This window comes from Schistocerca americana, chromosome X (genome assembly GCF_021461395.2).
Source record: "Schistocerca americana isolate TAMUIC-IGC-003095 chromosome X, iqSchAmer2.1, whole genome shotgun sequence".
Lineage (NCBI taxonomy): Eukaryota > Metazoa > Arthropoda > Insecta > Orthoptera > Acrididae > Schistocerca > Schistocerca americana.
Genome location: NC_060130.1, coordinates 88,220,079 through 88,246,351, shown reverse-complemented (window position 1 = coordinate 88,246,351; position 26,273 = coordinate 88,220,079). Strand labels below are relative to the sequence as shown.

Sequence of the window (26,273 nt, the reverse complement as noted above, 5' to 3'; positions counted from 1 at the left end):
CAAGATGGCTGCATCCAGTATATCCACCACCACGAGATCGAGAGTCTACTTCACATCGCGACCACCAGAGGATGCTACTGTGACGTTATGTGATGACAAGATCGTCTGCTATCTCTCGTGCGCGAGTGCGTTATAACCGAACACGAACCTCGCCAAAGGCCTGCAGGCGTCCGACCGCTTGCATCACACACCCCCAGCCGCCACCTCCATACACACGCCAGACATAAACTTCTTTAAATAGGCTAACACCCACATCGCGCATCTAACCTATTAATTACCTAAGAACTTAATTGCATTTCAGTTTTAATCATATTAAATAATTCAATTTGCAATTTCTTATAGGTATGAAAAGGTGTTCACTATACTTTCAACTACCTAGTTTCAACTACTTTTCAAGGACCAGACTGCCACCTCTTCTTAGGAATCGTCGCCGAGTTTGAATTCTGGCAGCAAAGAAAGGTCACTTGCGCTTTCGCTACCAACCTAACAAAATTTCGGGGGGGGGGGGGGGGGAGGGGGGGAGGGAAAGAAAGCTGCCAGCTGCCAGAGCCTGCAACATTCATCAATCCTCCGCAGTCGTTCTGTAAATCGATACTGTCTTGTGAGGTTGCTACTTTGTTATAGACAAACGCATCATCTGCGAACAATCTGATAGAGTATCCGACGCTTTCTACTAGATCAGTAATATAATGTAACCAGTAATGGTTATATCACACTTCCTTAGGGTACTCTGAAATTACCTTTACATCTATTGATTTTGTTTCGTTACGAGCGACGTGTTGAGTTCTATCTGCAAGGTAGTCCGATTCTCGATAAGCACGTATTTTTTTCACTAAACGGCAGTGCAGGACTGTGTCAAGTGCCTTCCTGAAGTCAAGGAAAACGGCTCAACCTGAACGCGTTGAACACAACGCTGTGGATTTCTTAGGGGAACAGAGCGATCTGAAGTTCCAAGATTTCTGTTTGCGGAATCCATGTTGATTTTTATAGAGATTTTCATTCTCCAAAAATATCATAATTCTTGAGCATAAAACATGTTCCACAGTTCTACAACACACTGACGTCAATGCTGTAAGTCTATTAACTGTGTTACCTGCACTTTTTCCAGTCGCTAGGTATCCTTCGTTGCTCCAACGATCTAGAGAAACTGCTGCTAGAGGGGGAGTAAGTTCTTTCCAGTAATCCTTATAGAATCTTATACATATCTCATCTCGTCCTGATGCCTTCCCACTACTAAGCTATTGTAATTTCTTATCTATTCGGTGATCGATTATCTCAATATCTGCCATTTCGACGTACATATGATGACTGAAAGAAGGGACTCAGTGTTCCACAGTGAAACAGTTTTGGAAGGCCGAATGCAGTATTTCAGCCTTCTCTCTGTTATCTTCCGTTTGGTGCTGGAGCGGTCTCTGAGTGAATTCCGAACCGCTTACTGATTTTACATAATACCTCTTAGAGTATTTTCTCACATCGGTTGAAAATATTTCACTTTAAAAGTTACTGAATGCTTCTCCCATTGCTCACTTTACACTCATTTTCGCTTCGTTCAGCATTTGTTTTTCACCTATATTTTGACTTCTCTTGACTCTGAGATGAATCTCTCTTTGTTTGCAGAACAGTTTTCTATCACGACTATTAAACCACGGTGGATCTTTCCAATATCCCAAGATCTTGCTCGGTACATATTTTTCGAAGGCACATTCAATGATGCTTTTGAATTTTTTCCAGTTGTGCTCCATATTTTTGCCGTCATCACTGAATATTTGATTCTGACTACTCAGTTTGTATCCTGTCACTCTTGCCAAGGAAAAATATCTTCCTACCTTTCTTAGCATTCCTTCCAAAACCTGCAGTCATAGTTGCTATCACAGCCTTGTGATCACTGATATCTTTCTCTATACTAACTGATTCGATAAGTTTAGGTCTGTTTGTTGATAGGATGCTATCTTCACGAGTTGGTACTCTAAATCTGCTCAAAGTAATTTTCAGACAAGACATTCAGAAGAGTGTCACATGAATCCCTTTCTATGGCACCAGTTTCGATAGCACAACTCTCCCAATCGATACCAGCAATACCCCCATTATAACACCACAACCAGCAAAATTAAAATTGATATTCTGTAAGTTCTCTCTCAAGCATCCTACCACTACAGCTCCTGACCCAAGTGGTCTATAAAAGCATCCAACTACCATTTTTGACAGACATTTGATGCTTAACTTCACCTACATTAATTCACATTTGGGATCTATGATAACCTCACTAGATATTATCAAGTTCTTTACTACAATAAATACGTCGTCATCATTGGCGACTAACTCACCCTTGAGACAAATATTCCAATCTGAACTTAAGATTTTGTGGCTGTTCACTTCTGGTTTCAGTTACCTTTCTGTTCATAATACTATCTGGGCGTCATAACCTTCAATAAGCGATACTAATTCTTTGAACTTCCTTTGGATGTTCCTGCAGTTTACTAAAATCATATGAACTTTTGCTGTATCCAAACTACGTGGGCGATCATTCTCTGAGAACATTGTGGCTGACGTAACTTTGAATTTGGTAGGCAATTCGTCACTGAACCCAAAGGAGGGAGGGGGGAGGAGTTCACTGACCTAAAATACCCCCATGTGCACATCACATGTACTCTGCTACCCTAGTAACTGCTTCCTTGCATATAGTGCATCCATGACCTATAATGGGATGGTGTAATGTAATAACGAATGAGCATGTTTTGTTTTGGCAAATTTTAACTGCAGCATCAGAAGCTGTTTATGAAGTGTGGAATCAACTATGGACAACTAGTAATAAAATACATACGAGAAGGATCTATCTAAACACAAAGTCTACTGCCTGCTACACACTGTGACAATAATGAACTTCAATTGTTACAATAAATTCTAACTTCTTGTATACAGCTATTTTAACGATTACTCAGCCCACAGCTTACTATGGGAGAGTGATACAATTATGCAATGTGCATGTGTCTTCGTAAATTCATCGTATAAAAAGAGTTGTTAATGCCAAAATACCACATTAAAAAACAAACTTCATTTGCTTTCTTTTCTACTAAAGGAAAATCTATTGCAGAAAACATAGATGAGTGTGAGTCTATTGAAAAAAAAAATGCGAGTGGATGAGATGGTGAATTGCTTTATGAATCTTCAGTTACTCTTCCTGTCTTCGAATATAAAATGCCCTATTTCTGATCTCTCCTTAAGTTGTCATCCTAAACAAAGTGTTGAACGTGAGATTAAGTACCAGCGAAAATGGCAGTATAAGTTGTACCTAGACTGCAATCAGAGTGGGTTTTTTTGCAAACTGTGTGAAATTCATTTCAAAAACGATACTGAAGCTCTACAAAAAACAGGAGGGGGGGGGGGGGTGCTCATTTCTGTATAGTTCACTAAATGTAGAAAAGCTGCTGGAAGCACAGGAAAAATAGAAAAGCACTCCAAGTCAGGAAAATATGCAAATACCAATGTACTTCAAAATGTACTTAAATTGCGGAGCAGTGTCTCCTTTAATTCGAAGTGTGTATTATCTGTGTAAGAAAGAAATCATCCACACAACAAAATATGAACCTCTAATTCGTAAGATAGTACTAAAAAGCTACGTTAATCTTGAAAAGTGTATTACATTTCAGAGTGAATGGTCTACATATTTTAGGAAATATACTGCTTCAAAATTATTAAATTGCGTTGGTGAGGTTGTAGAGGATAAAGATGGAACAATTCTTCATGGTAAATACTTTTCCTTAATGGCAGACGAATGTAAAAGTGTGTCTAACCAAAGTCAGTTGTCTTTACTAGTTAGTTGTGGTGTACTGTCTCCATCCTTTGAAGTGAAGGAAAGGCTTTCTTGTATGGTTGAATTGAAGAGTAAACAGTTTAATCTATATTTACAGCAATTGATAGTGAACTAAAGAAACAAAATCTTTCTTGTGGCAAATTAGTAACATAGTCTTTCAATGGCGCTGCTTATTTTAGTGGTTCTGCAACTGAGGTCTGTGCTTAGTTAACAGAGAAAAGGGGCCACGAGTTGCCATGCATTCAGTGTAGAGGACATTTTTTTGTCATCTGCTGCCACCAACTGTAGAAATAAATGCCATACAATAAAATACACATTATATATTGTTAAGGACATTTATACACCTTTTCATGCTTCTCTTTCACGAAAAAATGTATTGTGTGAAATTCAGTGAGCTTTAGGACAACCTCTTTCAAAAATACGTGATGCTGTTGCATTCCACTGGGCACAGTTCTTGCTATACTCCTAAATTACAAGACCATTATGACGACATGTGAACATATGCACAGGTACATGCGGATTTAGCAAGTTTAGCAAGAAAGATCTTGTTAGAAATTATGAGTTACAATGTCATTGTAGATTTACTGATTTTGGACAATACATTAAACGCTGCCTCAAACTTAAGTACAGTTTTTGCAAAAACAATCATTCAAAATTTCACAACCCTCTGTACTTGTTTCTGGAACTCTAGAACATTTAAGACACATCGATTACCTTTGCAGTTGTGATGAAAACAATGGGAAAATGAAACAATGAATAAAATTAAAAAACTGTGAGTAGATGCAACAGAAGCTAAAAGTGTGTTACTCACAGAGGACAGGAAACAGACTATGGGAAATGTAGGAAAATTTGTGAAAAGTATAATTGATAAGCAACAGTTCAGTGAGAAGAATGTGAAAGTGATAGAACGAAGTGCATACATTGAAAATTAAAACATTTCAAGAATTTAATGATAAAAATTGTGAAGAACTGTGTATGATGTTATAACTTAAAAATGTTGACTCTGTTTTTGCAGACTTGTGTTCTTTTAAGTACATTGCTTGTAATAAATCAGAAGAGTAGTCTTCTGACGATGCTTCTTTTATTTTAAGGACAGATATCACCCATGAAGCACTAGGGACACTCGCTGAATGTGTGCTGTCCATTCCCATTTCCACTTTCAGTGTAGAAAGTTCATTCAGCAGAGTGAATAAGTTGGTGACAAAAGTAGGAAATGGGATGGGTTAGGATAGCTGTCAAGCTTCTGTAAAAGTTTTAACAGTAGGGGCGAAGGACCCACTGAGAGTTTCATAGATGGATAAGCAGACAGTTGTAAAAATGCCTCAATGATTAGTTTGCTGTAAATCTAAGTTATTGCACACAATAATATTATTTTATTGATTCACATAATTTTATTCTAGCTAATTAATTAACTTAGGCTATACCTACTTATTATTTATGCATAATGGAATTAAGCATCAGATATCGAGGGAATGTTTCGAATGTTAGTACCATTGCCATTTTTTAAGTACGGTATCACTAAAATCTGAAGCCTACAACATCGCCCCCAATCAAGCTGAATATTCTTCCCTCTCCTCCTCGCCCCCCACCCTCCCCCGCCAGAGGAAAGCAGCTATATCCATCACCGAGAAATGTCTTTTATTTCAGTGAGAGTGGTCCCCTAACAACTAATTCCAAACAGGTTTATAGTCCACTCAAAGGGTGTTTCTTAGAGGAAAGTTTTCTAGAAGTATTTTCATAAGCTTTCCCTATATTTTTGAGAGTGATGAATCCGAATTTTCAAATTACTATGAAAATTTCGACACAGAAGTCGGTCAAAAATGGTAAAAACTATAAAAAATTTGACTTCTTTGGGTTTTTTGCTTATACCTCAGAAACGATGCAGTTTTTGACAAAGCTGACTATTTATGAAAATAAAGTGGACATCTCCCACAAAATAGGATTCCATAACCTTTTTCGTCAGACCAACCATATGGTGCGTAGAGCATGTTGAAGTTAGCATAATTTTGGACATCATGACCAAAACCTAACACCTCATCCCTCAGTATGCTATGATGCTCATTCAAATGGCAAATGAAATCTTTCATCACTCCTACAATTAAAAAGTTTTCAAATAAAATATGTAAATGATGTAATAATTATGCTTTGTCTTGCTTGTCATAACAATAATAACAATTACTGTAATATTATATTATTAATAAAATAATTTTAAAGAAATATCGAAGAAGTTTCGTCCCCTTCCCCTGCACAATGAAAATATGTTAGGTATGTTACAGCTAAGTTAGGTAATAGATGATTGATTTTAGTTCATATCAGATAATAGGTAAATACAAATAGTTATCTGTTGAGGGCAACTGTAGCTGAAGTACTCCATGTTTCTGAAATAAACCGCTTTCAGTTGTATATGAACTTTTACTGGTACATGATGAGGGGTTAAATGTTTTACTGACAAATGTACGCATGAAGATGTTATTTGAAATCACGAAACCAGTCATATTCCAGTAAAAGTTCATATACAGTTGAAAGCAGTTTGTTTCAGAAACATGAATAGGTAAATAATTGGAGCTCAAAGCAGTCTACAGTGTTTGGTACAATGGTGAGGTTCTGAGATTTCACAACAGGAAATTTTAATAACAGCCATGTGAAATATGGTGTATCTTCATGAGGTGTGGTACACTGGAAGCTACTGTTTCCATCAAGACTTTGTGTGTTGTAATTAGCACTGTTGAAGACCAATTGAAATGATGCACATAAATCAAATACCAATCTCTTTGCTGTCACTGCAAACTCTTCAAACTGTACTGCTTCTGTGTAGGAGGCAGTGTAAAACAGACAGTACATAACCCAGTTTATAAGAGCCATACTTTTTGTAGAGGAATGCAGTCAGGCCAACTTGCAGTGGTGGCAATAAAGAGATGGGTCTGACAGCTGCCATCATGCTGCATGCTGTGGGTCTACTTTTGGTCTTCCATTCATTCAAATTGCCTCACTTCTTCTACCTCACTAGTCGATTACCAACATTTTGGACTGTATTAGGGATGATGCCCCATTCTCCATAAGACACTAGCCTGGAGGATGATATTCTGTGATGTTTTAAACCTGCATTCACGTATCTTCAACATGTCTGTTCCCGGACGCCCTTCCTCTGAATATAACGTTTTTGACTGATGCCAACTAAATGTAAGAATTTTGTACACAGTGTTTTTGAAACAAACAACAGTGAATTTCTTCACCAATGAGGCAATCACTATATCACTTCTTCAACAGTTGAGCTTCATGGTCTTGACATCAAGATGGTAGTCACCATGGATCTCGTCTGTCAACTGTTGATGGGAAAATTGAAAGTCCTCTTCATTTTCACTGAGGCAGTTGAAAATTTGCTGCATGGTGTCATCATGTTACTGAACTGTAACCAAGGCAGGATCTGGTCCAATCCGACATACAATTGAGCATTGTGATTAATAGTTTTGTCTCTCAGCAAGGTTCAGAACAGTCTCTTGCAGCCCCAGGTTACACACACAATACACTAGGTCCATCGATTATCTGGGCGCTTGTTCTCCTGAGCCAGAAATTCTGACATAATAGCCGACCCACACAAAAAAAGTTAGTTTTGAAATCAAAATCTGGTTGAGCAGGTCGGGTTTCCTTTTGGCTGCAACCAGCCAAAACTCACTTAGCCTCTGCAAAGATTAATTTTTGGTTAGTGTACTGTTTACGGTGTGGTTCACTAACCTTGACCACAATTTTGCCCCCAAAAGAGCAACTGTCCACTCCTTCCTTTTACTTGATTCAAGAACATTCTTCAAGGCCATTTTGGACCTAAGTGATAGCACTTTTCTCCCATCGCCCAGTACATAGGCACCTATAACACTCTTCTCACTTGAACTCATTATGTACGGCCATTTTACGCATTTAAGTCAAATTTACCGACCAACACAAAGGACCAGCCTTCCCCCTATCAGGAATGGGAGGTCATTGACACTTCACAAATATCTTACCCTTCCAGCATGGCAAGTATCAGCTGCCTACAACTTCATTAACATCATGACATTACTGGATGATGGAATTCGGCAATGAATGTGCAACGGAGTACGGAAGGGTGCAGGGTTTAGGTCCCGAGATGGTCCATCTCCTTAGCTTTGAAATCGCGCTAACTTCCACACGCCACACGCCATACGGTTGGTCTGACGAAAAAGGTCACTCCGACCAATTTCATGGGGAATTCCTCTTTATTTTCATAAGCAGTCAATTTGGCCGTAAATTAAGCCTTTTCCGAGTTATAGACGAAAAACCCAATAGAGTCCAATTTCTTTCTTCGTTATTTCTGTTTTTGACCCCTTTCCGAGCATGAGGGATTTTGAAAATTCGGATTACGCACTCTCGGAAATATTTTGAAAGCTTATCATAAAACCCCTGCAAAACTTCCCGTTATTTGGCCTTTTTGAGCACCATTTGACTGAACCAGTAGTTCACTCTTTCGCAGTTTGAAGGACCTGTTTCTTTCTTGGTACAAGCACTTAATAAAGTAATTAAGAATCATATGAAAAAAAAAGTTTTTCTCTTTAGTCCTGAGAGTGAAAGAAATATATTATTACTTTCAAATTAATTGTTTATTTACAATAAAGGATTGTTAAAATTATTTATTTTCTCTGCGTTTAGTTCCGATTTAGTTGAAAATTTTTTTCAACTGTTTTTTTTATCCATCTTTATTTGTTCGAGTAAATTTTTAAATTTACCATCCGAAATCAGTTGCGTAGGTTAAATAGCACACTCGATTTTGTATATGGAGGTCGATAACCACCTATACTCGAGCAACGTTCGATAGTCGTGTTTGAAACGTAACTTCCAAGATGGTGCACGGACAGTTTTGAATTTTAACATTGTGTTCTGGCTATGCAAATTTCTTGATTTTGGATTTCTGGACAAAAAATTTGTCGCGGCAGCTTTTGGGAATTCTCAGCCACACATGGACGATATTTTTAGTCTCTTATTTCGAGTGATCCGTGCGCACGGACGTTGTATTTGGGAGTGAATTTTGCCGCGCATCGCAAGCTAACATTCAGTTTTTTTAATACTTAACATGGCTGACACTCAATAATGAAGAGGAAACCACTTAGTGTTGTTGACTGTCGTAACATGAAGGTAAACCACGTTTCTACCTCGTTGCAATAGAGACAGCCTCTTACCTGAAGCTAGGAGATTATCGTGTTCCGAAGGAACGACTGTTCCCAGTGTATATGTGTGTGTGGCTCGGCTGGGTGTGGAGATGGTTTTGTTCGTTCTACGAAAGCGAGTAGTGACGTTAGGTGAATAAGTAACTTGTTGGAGATGTACTGATGTTATATTTTATTTCGAATTCATGGAAATTCAAAAGTGGATTCTTTCTAGTATTTAATGAATAAATCAATGGTAGACATTGATTGCTGTTGCGATTGGCTGCTATTCGGTTGATCATTTGAGCCGACAACGGACTATGTACTGCAATTTATTGCGTTAGGGTCATTTGTTAGCAGTATTGTATTGCTAAAAGTATTGTGGACGGTGTTGCAAATCTTCTTTATGCTGTATTTTTAAATTTTTATTCAGAGTTCACGCTGGCTGTGAAGAGGTAACACGAGAACGCCTCGACTTGTATATGCCGTGTGTCATCTGTTGACAGTCACTTGAGACTGTTGCAGTTCAGAAAGCTACATTGATAGCGCGGAAATGTTGGTCTCTCCAAATTGTAACGTTTCGTGCTTGGATGGAAAAAAGTACAAGCACGAAACTTGCTTTAACGCGTTTGTAAAGCCACTTTTTACCAGGCTAGTATTAATTTCATTCAGTAGTTACGCGTTTAGTGATTTCCTAGTGTGGATATGCAAGATGATTTGTCTTAAGGCGTAGTATATAACATAGTCTTGAGCTGTTACGCATTTGTATGTATATTACCGGACTTTATATTTTTTTCGGTACTTGGTCAAGAACTGTGCTGAATTGTACAGTCTCGATTGAATGCCATATAAAATTCAGTTGAATGATTGATTGGAAGCACACAATTTCTGTGATATTTGAAGTGGTTTAAAGCCCAATTGCAGTCAGCTTTGGGAGGTGGGGAGAAGGCGGTGTCTTCTGCGTTATTAAATACGCTATGTTGTAAAATAAATTCTAGTACCGGTTGTGTTGTATGTCTGGTACTGTAATGCCCTTGGGCATAACTGTACACTAATGACGTCTGTTTTATATTGTTGTGGGAGCAGTGTCATACCTTTATTTGAAGGAGGGAGAAAAAGCTGTGCGCAGTTAATGATCCACTGTTATGCCTTGAGAACAATGCATCTATAGCTAAGCAGGTTAAGTATATTATTTTCAATGTCATTGTGAAAAAATAAAAAATCAGCAGCATAAACGCGCCGTAGCAGGTGAGATTTGGTGAATTTTCGAAACATTTTGATAGATATTAGTAACTGGAGGAATGACATAAACTACAATATGAAATATTAAAGTTGTTTGAGTGTTGCCAAGTAAGATGGCCCAAGAGTTGTTTTAGCTGAATAGTGCAATATAGGCATACTGTGGACATGCACAATGTTTTGTTAACATTGTATTCAAATGATGCCATTCTTTCTGCAGTATGGTGGTGTTTGCTTGTATCTACTCAGTGCCGCCCCCCCCCCCCCTCCTGTTTTCTTTCAGTGTTGTGTTTATTTATACTGTCATTTATGTGAAAAAAAGGCAACTGTTTAACTTTCTAAAACCTAGACAGAGATATGTGGTGTTTGTGACTAGTGTGAACCTTCTGGTTCTTTGTAATAGCGTCATAGGTTTTACTTATTAGGATAGAGTTGTTCAAAGCATTCAGAAACAGTTAAGATTAAAAATATGGTTAGGAATGAAAATGTTGGTGTTACATTATAAACGGATGGTTTGACACTTTCTGTACTGCTGTAGGTGGCCCATGTATGTTAAACATTTTTTTTAAATTTGGTGCATTTAGAGTTGTGTTGTTTAAACATTCTTTTTAAAATGTAAAATGTGACAGAACTGAGGAGCAGACATTGTAATGTCATATCATAGGGGTTGTGATTGTAATGCACTTGCGTAGCTTTCCCTATATCTTCTTTAATAGTGTAACTGTCTGGAGAGTAGTGCAGTTCATAAATGAGTAGCATAAAATATCTGATAGTATTGAGTAAATTGAGTGCACATCAGCTGTAACCGCATAGAGATGATATATAAAAATTCTCGACTCCCCCCCCCCCCCCCAGACACACACACACACACACACACACACACACACACACACAGTCAGCATCAGACTACTGCTGCTACAACTGTACCTTATTTTTAAAGAGCATTCTGTTGTTGGACACTATTGAAAGTTTTCTGCCCGTGATTTTCTGAAGTTTTAATTGAAAATTTGAGAGATTTCTTGCGCGAAGACTCGTGAACATGTGTAGGGCCTCCTTGCATGCACAAGCATTTGAACATCAATTTGCTTGACTAGTAATTCATAATTTGATTTTAAGCTCTTGCAGTAGCTATGTCTCACAGTCAAAATTACTGGATTTTAGTTTCACAAATTATGCAAACAATTGTTTTTTATATAGACCTTTATGCTTTTATTGCTAGCTGACTTCATTGGAAAATGAGTATTTTGTGAGAGATGCAGGGGTAAAGTTGAACGTAAACTTTGGTGAGTAGTGTGCAAGTGACAACAATTTTTTTTATCATGTCCAGTGTAAAAAGCATGTTGCGAAATGCAAATGTGCTACCCATAGGCAATTCTTGTTACGCCTTCAGTTCTTGGAAGATACAACATTCTGAGACTTCCATGGAAGGCAGCTGATAATTCCACTTTGAATTGTTGCGGACACACTTCATAGGCTTGGTCTGGCATCATCCACATAGTGCATGCGAAAGAACCGACCTACAGTATAGTAGTAGTTTATAGTGTTGCTTGAAATACAGGTGAAAATGGTTTTTTATTGTCGTTCAACTATAGTCAAGTGAAACACATTTTGTTTTGTACAGTAGTGTCCACATAGTAAACGTGATTTAGTTCTCATGTCACAGAGTGGCTGTCAAATGGTTTTGTATGAAATTAAACATCATGTTATCTTATGGTTACTGGGAGTGGGTTGAATTGTATTTTTTTATCTGAGAATATGGCAAATTATAGCATTGAAATGATTTTTGAAAGTCTTTAGTGTGTCACTACACAAGAATTTTAGTGAAGTTATATGAAAGATCATAAGAGTAACACTTTTGCGTTTTGGATCTCAAAACTTAGATGTAATATGCTTACTGTTAATTATTAGTACTCTGTGCTTGCTAGTGTGTGGTATTTTACAACGGTTCCCCTCTACACCCAATCTTGTTTGTGGTGTCAGACTGATTTGTAGCATAGGCCAAGGTCTAGGTTAGGGTAAAAGGTAATAATTTGGTTGACAGTTGGCGAAGCAACTAATGTGAATGCCAAATAGAGGTTGTGGTAACTGTACCATATCCTAATGTTTATATTTCCCCATATTTAATGCATTTTTCATAATAAAAACTAAAACTGCAAAGTAAATTCAGAAACCATATATTAGCTCATGGACAAGCCTCCGAGTATTTTGATGCATACCTTGTACATAAATTATGAAAAATGCAAGGGGCACTCTACATAACATTTACTAACTTTACTTTTGGAATAAATGTGTACGTTATTTATCAAAGTGCTAGTAAACTGTGTTAACCAACTCATTTTTATAGCAGATAATGTGAAGTGGCTCACTGTTTTTCTTAATGACAACATACGAGTATAGCTCACTACTGCTACTTCTGCTCCTGTTGCTGCTGTTATATTACTGTGTAGAACACAGCAGCAATTATCACAGATGCTGCTTGAAACTGTTGCTGAATGATTTTGAAATTTATGAATTGTGATGAACTAGGAAATTTGTGGATCCCATACTTTTGTTCCACCAACTAATGTCAGATGGTGCTCAGATGCACCTTTTTTTTATCAAAAATTTAGTTTGGTTTGTAAGTACATATCTTGTGTGCTGTGCCCAGGTTTAGATAGTATACATCTGACTAAAATCTTTTATTTTAAAATGTAATATTTATTTGCTGAGTATTGATTTCAAATGTATGTTTTTTGAAGGAACTATTTGAAATCATACCTTCAGCTGATTTAATGATTTGAACAGCCACCAGAGCAAGTAAAGATTTTTTACAGTTGGTCTGTGTTCCATCATGTGTTGCCTCAGCTGCATTGGTTGTGGATACTGGTAATTCACACAGTGCAATTTTTGAACGAAGCCCAAATTGCAGTGTCACAAATCTTTGACAAATCCTATAAAATGTAGGATCTCATTCAAATGATCCTAGTAATTAAAGTTATTATATAACATTTATAAACGATATTTGATAAAATACCTGTACAGGTTAATATAAATGTAAGTCATGAAATTAAGTTTGAATAGATAAATGTTTTACATGTAATACACATCAATATGTAGGCCTAGCACTTTTAATAAGTGCTGTTGGTGCTCAACAATAGTTCTATAGATTATTATACCAAAATGACTTTTTAGCATTACTATTGTAATCTAATAAGATTTTGAAACTGCCTCACTGCAAAGTGAACATCCTGTGTATCGTAAACAGGCAATTTGAATAACATTGTGTTGGGATTATACTTCACGCTTTTGGAAATGCTTCTGACTTCTTTATTTCAGGTAAGGACAGTGGATGCAGATTGTACAGTCTTACATGAGATATGGAATCGTTAGTGAAGGGCATGTGGCATTAGTTTTTTCTGTTTTTCTCTGCTGTAAAGATGAGCTTTCTATTGTGTAAATATTTGAGTAGTGGCAAATTAAATGTAAATATTTCCTGAAGAGTTCTATATTCCAATCAAAGATACGACGGTACTAAATATGGGTTGGTGGTGTGGCTGAAATGGGGAGATGTTTCCAGTAACTAAAATTGTATATAAATATAGTGCATTCAGGGAGTCTGGTAGCAATAAGCCCACGAAGGATTTAGTTCATAAAAGCACATTCTCTTAGATGACGTAACTAGTTACTGCCATAAACTTCTCTTAAGATATGACTTTTGTTCTTTTTCCTGTATATTTAAACCAGTTAACATGCCTGTCAATGTTCATAGAATTAAATACAAGGGGAAAAATTCATTTCATATACAGGGTGATTCAAAAAGAATACCACAACTTTAAAAATGTGTATTTAATGAAAGAAACATAATATAACCTTCTGTTATACATCATTACAAAGAGTATTTAAAAAGGTTTTTTTCACTCAAAAACAAGTTCAGAGATGTTCAATATGGCCCCCTCCAGACACACGAGCAATATCAACCCGATACTCCAACTCGTTCCACACACTCTGTAGCATATCAGGCGTAACAGTTTGGATAACTGCTGTTATTTCTCGTTTCAAATCATCAATGGTGGCTGGGAGAGGTGGCCGAAACACCATATCCTTAACATACCCCCATAAGAAAAAATCGCAGGGGGTAAGATCAGGGCTTCTTGGAGGCCAGTGCTACATTTTCATCACTCGTTCTCGGCCGTCCAGAACTTTTCCCTTTGCACAAACACCTCTTCTCTGTAAACTGTTTATACCAACGTTTAATACACCACCTATCAGGAGGTTTAACACCATACTTCGTTCGAAATGCACGCTGAACAACTGTCGTCGATTCACTTCTGCCGTACTCAATAACACAAAAAGCTTTCTGTTGAGTGGTCGCCATCTTAGCATCAACTGACGCTGACGCCTAGTCAACAGCGCCTCAAGCGAACAAATGTACAACTAAATGAAACTTTATAGCTCCCTTAATTCGCCGACAGATAGTGCTTAGCTCTGCCTTTTGTGGTTGCAGAGTTTTAAATTCCTAAAGTTGTGGTATTCTTTTTGAATCACCCTGTATTTCACAAGATATTTTTGCTGCTGCTTGAATTTTAAAATTTTGTATAATGTCCATTGGTTGGTGCGTTCATTTCTTTACACCTGTGACACTAAGTACTTTCCCCATTACTGCCCACCTAAGTAGCTTCGCTATCTTACAGCCGTTGCTGTGCCAACATACTTGGACAACTTTATTGCATTTATTGACAGTACTGTAAGTTAGCTGTTTACTCTGTAATGCAGACAGGATATTTGCGTGCACTCTTATTTAAATAGTCACCGCCCAGGCCGTGAGCTCACCACAAAGAATTAGGTGAGTTTCTTTGTGGAAATAGAGGCCACTGACCACCAGTTAGAATATACTTTGAAGCAAAAATTATTCTTTCATTCAAAAATTACAATACAAAACTTTTTGAGTGTGTGATATTTTTTAAACTGTTTGGGGTGGACTGTTTCCATCATTTGATTCAAATTGTTTATAAATGAATCTCTTTCATCATGGAAATCATTGTCAACTTTGTTTTCACTTTGACATTCCTGTAAAAGTTCTACAATATCTTCCTCAGAACGGACTCTGTGTTAAGTAGTAGTCATTTTCACCTGTTAACTTGAACATAATTATTACAACCTTTTTGTTTGTGTTTAGGGATCCTTTCAATGCACCATTCTCGAACAATTTCCATGTTCAAGTGTGAAATCACACAAAGTGGTATTTTCCTTCTGATTTCTATTTTCTTGCGAACTTTGTTATTTGGCCATTATTAAGTAACAAATCAATAATGCCTACAAAGACTTTAACATACATGTTGTGAATTTTGGGTCTAGTGTAGCTGGCGATACAACCCGTCGGCTTTGGACAATGACGTCACAAGTCGCCAGAGAGCAGTTTACCATTTTCGCTTTTGCTGTTATGTTTCAGTTTCATTTTTTTACTGATTGCTTAATAAAGTGGAGCTATTTATTCTATCTCGTGAGATTTTTTTTTAAAAAAGCCAAAAAACACTTATCAGCTACTGAAGGGAGCTACAACACTAAGAAGAATCGCTTCTCGTTTGGCGACTTGTGACGTCATTGTCCAAAGCTGACGGGTTGTATCCCCTGCTACATTAGTCCCTGAATTTTATAAGACTTTGGAAAACAATTTGAAGGCAATAGCACATTGACTGCTCTTATCTATCCGGCCATCCTGATTTAGGTTTTCCGTGATTTCCCTAAATCGCTCCAGACAAATGCCGGGATGGTTCCTTTGAAAGGGCACGGCCGACTTCCTTCCCCATCCTTTCCTAATCCGATGACCTTGCTGTCTGGTCTCCTTCCCCAAACAACCCAACTGCTCTTATCTACTGTTGTTTGTCCAGCTGTCATACAGTTAATGGCACAAATTTAGAAAAATACAGAAGGTACGGGTGGATCTCTATATGCTGTGCAAATAATAGTCACTGTAGCTAGGATATGAATATGCGGTGCTAGTAACACATCTACTGCAAATTTCAAGCACAGAATACATGTGGATACTAATTTATGGGTAACATTCACATTACACAAATAGTATGGCACTATAATAGCTTTGTAATAATATACAGGGATTAAACGTCTGTTCACCAAATGAATTTTACCAAAGCAGCATCAAGAATGTTCATAAAATGCATGGACACTACATTACAGTGAGAGGAATGCATACATGTGGTTTACAGTGTTACCTCATTAATTGTATGTAGTGTTAGGTTCTCTAAATTGCATAGTAAAGGCACAACCCCCTCCAATTTCCCTGCTTCCTAGTGGGAAATAATTTGATTCTTCTTTTGGTTTTATTACGTAGCCTCCCATGTCGTAGTGAGGTCAAAAATAAATTAGATTGTGCTCATAAGGGCAAAATTGGTTCTGGTTCTTGATTAATAGTTGTGCTTCAGCCATAATCATTCAATGGCAGTTGTGAGGGTGACCTAAAAGAAGAGGTACTGAGGTTAAATGACAGGATAATGAAGATTAGAATAATGGCAAAGGGAAGAAGTATGGACGTGGTTCAGGTGCGCCCCTCAAGTGGGAGGTACATCTCAAGAGGAAGAAGTCTTTGAGGAAGAACTGTAAACGCAGTTGATTGGACAAAGGATAATAGTCATGGGAGACTTGCATGCACATGTAGTGAGTGAAGGACAAGGCTATGAAAATGTACTGAGAGCAGAGTGCTAAGGAAGTAGAGTGGAGGAGGAAAGAAATTGTTGGAATTCTGCAAGAGAAATGTTTTTGTGACGGGTAACTCATGGTGTCTGAAGAAAGAGTCAGAAAGTAATGTACAGCAGGAGTCTAGCAGAAAAAGAAATCTTCAGTGGATTACATGCTTTGTGATTGGCAAATGAAGAAGACTGTAATGGATATTAAGATACTACCATCTGAGGCATTGGATAGTAACCACCGGCTGTAGTGATGAGCATGAGATTCATGAAAGAATGGAAGAAGACAGAACCAGGAAGGGAGAACTAGAAAAGTACTATATGGAATGATCAAAAGTAAGAGGAGAGGTCTGCAAGAGGATGCAACAATGATAGATAGAAATGAGAATGAGGTTGATAGCAGATAGACCCTGAAGGCAGTGTCGAAGTAGTAGTTTGAGCATTTGCCAAATCCAGACAGGTTTGGAGGTAAGGGTAAAGGACTAAAGAAGGTAGAAGTACACTCTTGGGGGTGGGACCTGACATGGAAAGAAATGGAAATGGCACTGGGTAAGATGACAGGAGGTAAGGCACCAGTTGTGGACAAAGTGCGTGTAGAAATGCTGAAGGGAGCAGGGGAGGTTGGGAAACAATGGTTGTATTGTGTGGTGAGAGTGGAGCAGAATGAGAAGACTACTCCAGAAGATTGGAAGGGGGCACTAGTTGTCCTTATAACTGAGGAAAGTAATTGGAGAGATTGTAGAAACTACAGGGGAATCACTGATGTCACACTCTTCTGAGGTATATGAAAAGATCCCACAGAGCAGAATCCGAACAAGGGTCAAGGACAAATTGATAGAGGAACAGCATGGCTTCAGACCTGGGCGGTCAACTACTGACCTCATATTTTCAGTGAGGTAGCTCCAGGAGCAGCACTATGAATCTGGAGAAGATCTCATGTTGGTCTTTCCCAATATATAAATGGTATTTGATACAGGTTGTAGAAGAAAGATCAGGGAAGCAATACAAAAGAAGGGAGTGGAAAAGGGGACAATAAGCATAGTGGAGATGTACTGTGGTAAAGTAAAAGAACCCAATAGTATTCAATAATATCAGTGATAAACTTCGGGTAACTATATCATAAGTAAGATGTATTAGGATTACTGTCAAACGAGATCAGTAAGTGAAACTAGTAGTATTGGAAATGGATTTGTTGTGATGGTTCTAGGGAAATTTCCGTGCATCTGTAAAAGACAAAACCTACAAGACACTAGTGTGACCAATTTTACAGAACTCCAACATTTGCAGTCCTTATGAAGGAGGCAAGTCTGCAGACATCCAACAAAATGGTAGACCCACTTCTTTTTTGGTAACAGGTCAACCCATAAGAAAGTGTAACAGACACACTCAGGGAACTTGAAACTGTATCTTTGGTAGGAAAGAGACATTCTTGTGAAATATTGTCGGATAAACTGAAGAGAATGAGTATTTGAGGAAGTGTGTGCAACACTTTGCATAGCTTGCATCTTCCAAGCTAACCTAGGTTTTTGTCTATGCTATTGATTAGTCTCTCACTGCAACAATCATCCTGAGAATGTAGAAAAAAGAAGTAGTTATGGTGGTAGAAGTTTAAGGCAACCTTTCATGACCCAATATAACAGCAAAGAAGCTAAAGAATATTGAATGATTTTGAATTTGGTACACAAAAACATTATCTGATTTCTCTCTTCTCTTGGGTTACTTTAAAGTATCCTCCCACTGACTATGTGAAATGATGTTGTCAACCTGTTTACTGTACAGGAAAAGCATACTAGTTGTCACAGCTCCATTTCTATATATTTAAGCCCACCTTTTATATCCTGTTTTGACTGGGACTACTTTCATTTTTTTCTGCAAAGATTCCTTGACAGGACTTTAAACAATAATCTTCCTTCCTTCTTGCAAAGATTCCTAATCCCAATCTGTTCACCATCTCTTGCAAGAGGTTGACTTGTAATTAAGTACCAGGTGACCTGTGCAAAACTTTGCACTTTTATAGTTTTAAATATGACACTATTTGGATTAAACTTAGTTATTGGGTTAAGAGTAGTTGTGGGAATGAAGAGAAAACACCTTTAAAAATGAAATGAACACTATGAAATAATAATCATGAAATAGTGATACATACTTGTATATACACTTCCATGCACATAGTTTTGAACAAAATTCTTTACAGAGCATTACAGTGTAAACGCTGTTTGGCGTAAGGGCCTAATCTTTGTGCACTTTTCATTTTTTTAAGGGCTGCAGAAATGTTAGTTGATTCAATTAACCTTGAAAAGGCTACATATAGTTGCCTACGTGTGAATACGTGATTTGGTAAATAAGAGCCCTGCTCTTTGAAGTGTTTGTCCATGTAACTTGTTTATAGTGATAGCAAACGCAATTTGACTTGGCACTTGTGCGATGGGCAGACTACCACAGTTATCACAGTTATTATTTATGACAATGCTGCATAGAAATGATCCAGCGAATAGGTACTTTAAAACAAATCAAATGCTATTTGTGATTCCTGTTACAGACATCTAGGAATTGCAGAGGGGAGTGAGTAGATAATATTTTGAATTGGAATCTTTGACCAGAAACATACCATTTCCGTGCTACAACCATTTGAAAATATGTTGGTAACACGATCACTTTTACAAGTAACTTACGGGCGTGACCCAGTACATCACTTGTTTTACAGTTCTACACATGAATAGCCAAATAAATTGCTTGTATACTTATTGACAGGTTCTCTTTAACATAATGCAGTATGACATCTTCCAATTTGGGTGTGTGCGACATCTCTTTGAAGCGACACAGTGATGCCTGCTGATGGGGAAGGTGCTCTTTTTCGAAGCTGTTTCCTAATAGTGACAAAAAGGATATGCGATAAGTCGGGTGTTTTGGAGAAAGCTCTTGCTAAAGGTGATGAGCAGCTCTTCCATTATTGTGAACTTCGCCATTCAGAAGGATCGTGTTGGTGTATTCTACAAATGTGTACTCAACAGTGTTGCTCTACCACTCACAGACGTGAACGAGGCTCGAACCAGGTCAGAGAGGTAGGATAGATGTCAAATTACGTCAGCTGATCTGATGTAACCAGCTCTCACCACGAGTACCCTGTAGCGCACCTACCTAGAAAACATGTTTGTAAACTGGTGTAGTGTGGAAATGTATGGTTGCTATTCATAATACTCACTCCCCTCTACAAGTCCTAGATGTTTTTAGTGGTAATTCCTGAATGCCCTGTATAGGTATGGAGCTGGCCACCCACGACGTCCTTTAGCCTACGTCTCTCTTATGTTAAATTTTTCAAGTTCTAGTGCACTGACACGCAACGTCAGAAGCCGGAGAACTTTTCTAACAATACCTCATTCATCCCTGTAGGATTAGTATCTGTTATGAAAAAGGGATGTTAAATATTCAAGAAATCGGTACAAATCATTTTCAAATGATAAAGTGGCGTGCAAGTTTAAAGGTGGATGCAAAATGCATTCTGAACGTGGAAATATGGTTAAGACAGTGCAGTGTCACTCGTGTGCTCAGTCCGACACTGTGTGCTCCAGCTGTTCTTGCACATGACATCTGGAACTGCTAGTGTATGCTGGGTGTGTCACGTGGTGCACTGCCACTCAATACTTAGCATTGCTCCATCACTCACTGTTTTATGTGAACAATACTTGGTTGAAAAGTGACAATTTGGTTAAGAGCTGGAGAAACAAGTGATTGTGAATCTGAAATAAAAGTTACGGTAAGAAATTGAACTGTAGTGTAGTATACGTTCATTGTTCGCAGTATTTTCTCCACACTGTATACAGGGTGTATCATAATTTATGGCGCAAATGCATACAGTCGGAAGTACACGATACTAGAAGCAAAAAAGTCTCAACAGAGGAATGGTCACTGGATCTGGAGAATGATTAATAGACAACAGTCTGTCAAATGGGTTTTCTTCAGCTACCTACCTCGCGGACAAGCTACCTTTTCTTAGGATTCTTCACATGTGTTTCAGTCTGGCATCTGCTCTTACTACAACTACTTTTGTGAGGTTTCTACCCTTTAGGTTGCTCCTAGATCATGTAACCAAACATTTCTGAATGTATATTGTAATCATCAAGCAGGGGTGACACGTCATCGTAATGCGTACATACAGTGTGGAGAAAATGCTGCGAACAATGAACGTATATTACACTACAGACACTGTATACATTATACAGAAGATCTTTATCCCATTCTAGCTCCCTGTGTTGTTCGTGTCAATCTTTTATTAATTGAACATGTTTTATGTTCACATATAATTACCTTTGTATAGAATGAAAACCTTGTTTAGGAGTCAGCATAGATCTACAAATAGTGGCCTCGTGAAACTCTGCTCTCACATTCATCTCTGGAATCCGTAGGAGAGCAGATATCGGTGACCGAGTTGATGCTGTGTTTCTTGAAACATTCAGTATAGTTCCACACTGTCACCTAGTGCACGAAATGTGATTCGGGAGTATCAGGTCAGCTCTGTAACTGGATACACGACTTTCTAGCAGATAGAACTCGGTGTCATTCTTAGTGAAGTGAAATCGTCAGATGTAAAAGTCATTTCTTAGATCTCCAATGGATGTTTATAGGACTGCTAATATTTACAATATACATAAATGCCCTGGTAGGTAGTGTTGAAAGCTCATTCAGGTTGTTTGTGGATCTTCTTTTGTATGTAGGAAAGCTGCATTGCCAGAAAATGTACTAGTAAAATATAGGAAGAGCTGATGCTGTATGCATGGATTGACATTTGAGCCACAGCTTATATAAATGTAATATATTGTGCATAATTGAATGAAAATTGTCCTTATTGTTTGATGACACGATTGGCAATAAATTGCTGGAAATTATGAAATCTTTAAAATATCTAGGAGCAACCTAAGGTGTAGCAACCTCACAAAAGTAGTTGTAGTAAGAGCAGATGCCAGACTGAAACACACGTGAAGAATCCTAAGAAAATGTAGCTTGTCCGCGAAGTAGGTAGCTGAAGAAAACCCATTTGACAGACTGTTGTCTATTAAATCATCAGAAAGTATTCGTCCCAACTGGCAGTATGTTGGGCACGTGCAGTATTAACTAGCAGTCTAGAATCCTTACCAGACAGAATTAATAGAGGAGATAAAAAAGATCCAAAGAAGAGCAATAAATTTCTACATAAGCTCACTCGTGAGTGCAATATTGCCACAAAGGTGCCCCTAAAACTCCAGTGGCAGATGCTACAAGAGAGCCATTGTACAGTACGAAAAGGAGTATGGTTATAATTCTGAGAAGTGTTGAGCAACAAATCGTAGAAATTCAGGCTCATATTGCGACTTACTACAGTTGTTCTTCCTGTGCACTGTTTGTGATTACAACAAGAAAATGATAAATCACAGTGGTACCAGAAATGCACACAGCCATATGCCAATAGATATAGGTTCAGAATGTTGACACAACTGCATAAATTGGATTACATATATTGTGTGTTGGAAGAGTATAGACTTTCTAGGCCAGAAACCGCTTCATTAAAATTCTCCAGTGAGCATGACCATGTTGTGGTGTGATAAAATTACTGATGTGTTTTTTCTACTGTTGCAGGTAGCTTGCATTGATTACCTAGATGATAATATAGAAGCATTCGTGCAGTTATTTGTTATGTATTGAATGTATTGTGTGTAGTGATGTGGGACTTGAAGCACAGTGATCAGTTCTATTTATTGGTGGTTGAATATTCCTGTTTCCTTTGTAGTTCATTAATTCTGGCAAAGTTTTAATTGACACAGTTAATTAGTGCAGAAAACACCACTTGGTAAAGCCTCAGATCTCCCCTACTCTTTCTCTTTTTAAGAGCTATTGTGTTATCATAATCTTGAAATGTATGTTCAGGTACAGAATAGTGGAAGTGGATCACTTCCTGTTGTGAATTTTTGCCTTAGGTGCACTATGTTGATGTACTCACTGAAGTTGCGAAAAATATTTGAATCGAGCTGTGGAACATGGTTTTTTGGAGGGGATTTGTTAACTTGTTTACACATTATACGTAGCACATGGAAACCAATGTGGTCCTGAAGCTTGGGTACTTTGAGTACACATGTTGTATACCTGAGGTCTTGTACTGGGTGTTACTCACTTTCATCCTGTACAAAACAGGAACACAGTATTATGAATTTAACTAAACTAGAAGATTGTTACTTGGTGTGGGAGGGGGGGGGGGGTTGCCATATACATGAAAGTGGCAGCATATTCAAATGATGTGCTACTGTTTTTGTTGGTTTCAAAATGGTGGTGTTCTTGTTATTCTGCCCTCAGCCTTCACAATCTGCTCACCCCCCCCCCCCCCCTCCCCGTCTTCCCCTCCTGCCCCCCCCCCCCCATGTGCATTAAACAGCAAACCAAAAGAAATTGTACTAATTTGTAAACTAATATGAATGGTGGTACATTCAATTTGCAAATGAATGTCATGCCGATGCGCTGCCAGTATCAGGTACATGGCACCCTGCATAAGGTGACTATCTTCTTGTTAAGTTACATTCGCAAAATTGTGTTCCCATTTCATGGTGGTAATTTAGCATGTTAAATTTATAGCTGTGGCATGAATCTGAATGTGTGTTATGTTTGATCTTCTGATAACTTGACTAGTCGATAAACGACAGCGTCATGTGCAAACAACCTAAGATGGCTGCTCAGATTGTCCTCTAAATTGTTTATATAGATGAGAAATGCCAGAAATCACTTCTGTTTTCCTCAATGACTTTCCTTCAATTACTATGAACTGTGACCTCTCTGACAGGAAACCACGAATCCAGTCACGTAACTGAGATGATACTTCATAAGTACGCAATTTCACTACAAGCCACTTGTGTGGTACAGTGTCAAAAGCCTTTTGGAAATCTAGGAATACGGAATCAATTTGAAATTCCTTGTCGCTAGCACTCTACACTTCGTGTGTGTGTGTGAAGAGGTGGTTGTGTTTCACAAGAACACTGTTTTCTACATCCGTTTTGGGTGTTTGTCAATAGACCGTTCTCTTCAAGAAAATTCATAATGATCGAACACAATATATGTTCCAAAATCCTGCTGCATATTGATGTTAATGTTAGGAACCTGCAATTTAGTGGATTACTCCTACTACCTGTTTTGAATACTGATGTGACCTGTGCAACTTTCCAGTCTTTGGATACGGATCTTTCATTGAGCGAACGGTTGTATCTGATTGTTAAGTATGGAGCTATTGGATCAGCATAATCTGAAAGGAAACTAACTGGTACACAGTCTGGGCCAAAAGACTTGCTTTTGTTAAGTGATTTAAGTTGCTTGACTACTCCGAGGATACCTACTTCTATGTTACTCATGTTGGCAGCTGTTCTTGATTTGAATTCTGGAATATTTACTTTCTTTTTCTGTGAATGAATTTCAGAAGGCTGTGTTTAGTTACTCTGCTTTGGCAGCACTGTCGTCGATAGTATTTTCATTGATATCTCACAGAGAAGGCATTAATTGTGTCTTGCTGCTAGCATACCTAATTCTTTTAGAATACTGCTGTGTGGTGTGGGATCCTACCAGAAAGGATTGACAGAGTACATTGAGAAAGTTCAAAGAATGGCAGCTTGTTTTGTATTACCATGAAATAGGGGAGATAGTGTCACTGAAATTATACTGGATTTGGGATGGACATCATTAAAACAAAGGCATTTTTTGCTGCGGTGGAGTCTTCTCATGAAATTTCGATCACCAACGTTCTCTTCTGAATGCAAAAATATTTTGTTGACGCTGACCTACATAGGGAGAAACGATCACCATAATAAAATAAGGAAATCAGAGCTCACACCAAAAGATATAGATGTTCATTTTTTCCGCACGCTGCACGAAATTGGAATAATAGAGAACTATTGTGGAGGTGGTTTGCTGAACCCTCAGCCAGGCACTTAAATGTGATTTGCAAAGTATCCATGTAGATGTAGATGTTACGTCAATGATACTGTAATGTATACTTAACATTTTGAGGATCTAATGCTCATCTTCATTCTTTACATCTACCTTACCACAGGAAAAGCATTTACATAAGAACAGTAACAGCAAACTAATTAAAATATACGTTTGTAGATAGTGATTCGGTTGGCAAATTATTTATGAATTTGTATTTATGCCCCATGATAGTAGAATGTTGCTGTGAGAATACTTTTGTAAAAGAGCATAATTTACCTGGCATCTTATTATGTTTAAAGTGTCTTTCTTACACTGCAAATTCTTTCTCATCCAAATTATTGTTGTTTAGAGAGCTGTTAAATTTATTTTTGACATGAAAGTGTCAATTTGCTTGTCATTCGAAATTTCTTGTGTAACAAAATACCATCAGGTTTGAGTCATTAATAACTAAGAGACTAACAATGTTTTAACAGTGGTTTAGCCCCCAATGGATATACCATGTCTGTACATTCGTGTCATACAGTATTTGCTTTGCTTGTGACATCATTGTACCACTGAAGATGCATGTGCATGTTTGCCACGAATTAGCTTTTTGTGAAGTTATAAACTGGTGTAGCGTGGAAATGCTGCTGTTGTTGCTGTTGTTGTTGTTGTTGTTGTGGTCTTCAGTCCTGAGACTGGTTTGATGCAGTTCTCCATGCTACTCTATCCTGTGCAAGCCTCTTCATCTCCCAGTACCTACTGCAACCTACATCCTTCTGAATCTGCTTAGTGTATTCATCTCTTGGTCTCCCTCTACGATTTTTACCCTCCACCCTGCCCTCCAATACTAAATTGGTGATCCCTTGTTGCCTCAACACATGTCCTACCAACCGATCCCTTCTTCTAGTCAAGTTGTGCCACAAACTTCTTTTCTCCCCAATCCTATTCAGTACTTCCTCATTAGTTATGTGATCTACCCATCTAATCTTCAGCATTCTTCTGTAGCACGACATTTCAAAAGCTTCAATTCTCTTCTTGTCCAAACTGTTTATTGTCCATGTTTCACTTCCATACATGGCTACACTCCATAAAAATACTTTCAGAAATGACTTCCTGACACTTAAATCTATACTCGATGTTAACAAATTTTTCTTCTTCAGAAACGCTTTCCTTGCCGTTGCCAGTCTACATTTTTATATCCTCTCTACTTCGACCATCATCAGTTATTTTGCTCCCCAAATAGCAAAACTCCTTTACTACTTTAAGTGTCTCATTTCCTAATCTAATTTCCTCAGCATCACCCGACTTACTTCGGCTAAATTCCATTACCCTTGTTTTGCTTTTGTTGATGTTCATCTTATACCCTCCTTACAAGACACTATCCATTCCGTTCAACTGCTCTTCCAAGTCCTTTGCTGTCTCCGACAGAATTACAATGTCATCGGCGAACCTCAAAAGTTTTTATTTCTT

At 38.0% G+C, this 26,273-nt stretch overlaps 1 protein-coding gene across 2 annotated transcripts in view; it reads left to right on the top strand.

Annotated features, from left to right (window-relative positions):
- Positions 1 to 8,665: 8,665 nt before the first annotated feature.
- The window catches only part of LOC124555144 (metal-response element-binding transcription factor 2), a 106,931-nt gene continuing 89,323 nt past the window's right edge, over positions 8,666 to 26,273 (top strand). For both annotated transcript variants that reach the window (XM_047128957.1, XM_047128958.1), the window contains exon 1: positions 8,666 to 8,953. The gene's annotated coding sequence lies outside the window, so the exon portion shown is untranslated. The remainder of the gene's footprint in view (positions 8,954 to 26,273) is intronic.